The sequence below is a fragment of the Hipposideros armiger genome, unplaced genomic scaffold (genome assembly GCF_001890085.2).
Source record: "Hipposideros armiger isolate ML-2016 unplaced genomic scaffold, ASM189008v1 scaffold_388, whole genome shotgun sequence".
NCBI classification, from domain to species: Eukaryota; Metazoa; Chordata; class Mammalia; order Chiroptera; family Hipposideridae; genus Hipposideros; species Hipposideros armiger.
The window spans coordinates 417,476-421,327 of NW_017731738.1; positions in this window are offsets into that span (position 1 = coordinate 417,476).

A 3,852-nucleotide genomic window follows, 5' to 3' on the forward strand; every position below is an offset into this window, starting at 1 on the left:
GCTTCAAAACTATATATGCCTGTTTTCTTTACTACCCATATGTCCTTCAGGTATCTCCGATTCAATCTGTCAGATACTTCAGAAACCTCAGATCCTAAGCATCCTCAATACCTTACTAGCTGGGTACCTTACTACCTATCTCAGCGAACAGTCTTACGGTCTATCCAGGGACCCAATTTGAAAATATAGCAGTTTTCTTAACTTTTTTTCTCTTTCACTCATCATATCCATTTTGTATCAATTCTAGTTCGCAATTCAAACCATCCCATTAATTTTATATTTATTGTTTATTTCATCATTTCTCTTGTGGATTACTGAATGGTATCCTAATTGGTCTCCCTGCTTGTCATCTTGCTAGTTCTAATATATTCTCCATGTTGCTACCAGAAGACTTTCTCTGACACAAATCCAATTATGTCACTTCCAGCAGAAAATTGCTGTGACTCCCTGTTGCATATAAGATGCTAATGTAGGATCTGCTTCATGGCTGCCTCTCCAATTTATCTCCCATCACTCACCAGCTTCTAGTTTCAAAGAATGTGCCAGTACATTACATAGCCTCAGGGGATGCTATATAAGGATTTATCTTAAATTACTGAAACCACAAGTTTCCCAGAGTTCACAACTCTGTGGTTGGCCAGATCTCGGTCTNTATATGAATGACCTATGTGTATTTGAGGGGATTTGGGTTTGTGTTTTAAAATGAAAATAGCTTTATTGATTTTTTTGTTTGTTTAAAAAATAATCTGTGCTCACTATAAAAAAAAATCCAGACAATACAGAAATGTATGAAGAGGAAAGTTCAAATCATTCAATCCAGTTTAAATAACCAATGTAAAATTTGGGAGTATATCCTTTCAGATGCTTTTCATATGTATATATACATACACATTTATATCTAGATATAGTAGGTAGATAGGTAGGTATGTAGGTAGGTAGGTAAGTAAGAAGAGAGAAAGGGAGAGAGGAAGGAAAGAATCACAGCATATGTGCTATTTGAGCCTCCTTTTATTCACTTGACACTATATTGTAGCCCTCTTTCCATGGCAGTAAACTGAGGTCTGCATCATCATTTTGAATTGAGTGTTGTATCATGTATTGCTATACCTTAATATACCTTAATGTGTTTAACCAATCCTTATTTCTATTCCATTTTATTTTGCTATTATACATAAATAACATTGTCGTTAGCACCCTGGTACGTACATTTTTGTCTCCTCTTTTAGTAATTACTTCCTTAGAATAAAGTCTAAGAAGTGAAATTTGTTGATCAAAGGGTAGCCACATTTTAATGCATTTAATATTAACCATATTGCCCTCTAGATAGAGTGCATCAATTTATAATCCCACCAAAAATATATGAGAATTCCTTTTTTCTTATATCCTGTCAGTAATGGGTATTAACAATGTTTTAATCTTTAGAAATTTAATTAGTGAAAAATGACATTTAATTTACCTTTCTTTGATTATTAGTCAGGTTGAATCATTTCTTTGTGTTTATTTTCTTTCCTTTTCCCAGTAATTTTATTGCCCACTTTATACACTGCTTGATTATATTTTTTGCCTTTTTTTTCTTATTTGAAGGTGCTCTTTATATAGTAAAAATAACAACTCTTCCTGTGCCTAGCACATATGTTACAATTATTTTTCCCATTTTTGTCTTTCAGCTTTTGTTTGTAATATTTTCTGTGTAGAAGTTTTTAATTCATGTAATCAATCTGTCAGTCTTTTTCTTTTATAGCTTCAGAATCTGTGACATGCTCAGTCTTAACCCACACAATTACAAAAATGTCTTCCTATTTATTCTTCCTATTCTAGCTAGTTCATTTTTACTGTTTTCTCCTGTGTTGGATCTCAGGTTTTGTTTATGGATTTGATTTTAAAGCATTCCTTCATAGGGCTTCCTGTTATCCTCAGAGTACTCCTCACCCTATGCCTTTCCTACTAGAACTTATTCCAAACCCTTAGCCACTTGACTTATGTACCAAACATCTCTCAGCTACTGTCTCACCCCTGTCCATCCAGAGATTGAGAAAGGGAAAGAAAATCAATATTTTGCCTTAAATCCCCTTCCAGGGAGTCTGCTAATGACCTTGGCAATGTAAAGTGACAGCTTTTAGAGAGTGAATTGCTACCTTGGAGCCTCTTTTCCCTTCCTCCGCCTTCCACTGCTGACTGCCCATAGCATATCTTCCACGGGATCATTGGAATCGTTGTTCTCTTGTAAGCAAACTTACAGCTTCCTCTTCATAAAAATGCTTCTTCCCCTGCCTTGCTTGAAACATGACTGTCTCGGAAACATCCCTTTCCCTCCATTTCTCACAATCCGCAGACCAAAAGCCCACAGGTATTGTTTTTATTATCCTGTGCCACTTTTAAACCATTCCTTTTTCTCCCTTATATAATCTTTCTTCCTGCAGTGCTTATGACTTCTGGCTATGCTCCTCTTTCTCTCTTCTTGTCATTGACATCTACTAATCTTCTGGCTTCACCTCATTCACTGGGGACTTTGAAACTTAGCTCGTATTTTCACTCTCTTAGCCCAGTCCCTGCTATCATCTTAGGTGGTATTGGTTTCTTTATGGGTGATCTGTCACCATAGATGCTTTCAAATGTCTGAAAGAATATGTCTTTCAGTTGACNTCACCATCTTAGCTGTAGAGGGCGCAGCTTCACTGGCCTTCATGTGGGATCCAAACTGGGGCCCTGCTGCTCAGAGCTGATGCCCCAAGCCAGCTCTTAACCAACATGCCACTCGGCCGGCCCTTTAATGTGCTGTTGAATTTGGTTTGCTACTACTTTGTTGAGAAGTTTTGTATCTATATTCATCAGGGATATTGGCCTGTAGTTTTCTTTTCTTATATTGGCCTGTAGTTTTCTTTTCTTATAGTGTCCTTGTCTGGGTTTTGTACCAGGGTAATGCTGGCCTTGTAAAGGAGTTCCAGAGTGTTATCCCCTCTCCTGCAAAGTTTTTTTCTAAACGTATTTCTCAAGTTTGTCTTATTTCTTTGCTTCCTTGCCCCTCTATGCCTTTCTCTCTCAACTTAATGGCAAGAAAGTTGCAGTTATCTGGAACAATCATCTTGGGTAAGAAGGTATCATCTTTATTTTTATTCATTTATGTTCAAATGCAGTTGACATTGAATATTATTTTATATTAGTTTCAGGTATACAGCATAGTAGTTAGACATTTATATAATTTACGAAGTGATCCCTACCCCAATTAGTCTAGTACCCACGTGGCACTGTACATTGTTATTACAATATTATTGACTGTATTCCCTATGCTGTACTTTACATCCCCTTGACTAGCTCATAGCTACCAATTGGTACTTCTTAATCCCGTCACTTATTTCACCCATTCCCCCAACCCCCTTTCTATCCACAACCATCAGTTTGTTTTCTGTATCTATGAGTCTGTTTCTATTTTGTTCATTCATTTTGTTCTTTAGATTCCACTTATGAGATCATATGGAATTTGTCTTTCTCTGTTAGACTTACTTCACTTAGCATAATAAGAAGATATCATCTTTAATCTCAATTTCGCCTCCAGGCAAAATTCTGTTGGAAAGCATTATTGGACTTTATATGCTTAAGATCTTTATCTTATCTCTTCCTCTTTGGTATCTAAAAGTAACAGACTTTTCCAGTCCTTTGATGACCCAAATGTCTCTATTCCTTTTTTTTTCTGCTTATAAATTGGCCAATTATGTTCCTAGTTCTACTTTCTTTTAATACCTTGTCAAAGGCAGTCAACACATACTAATATTCTAATTCTTTCTAACCACTTAGAGTTATATAGGCTCAGCAGGCACATGGTCCTGTCTTCAAGTTTTACCAAATTCTTTACTG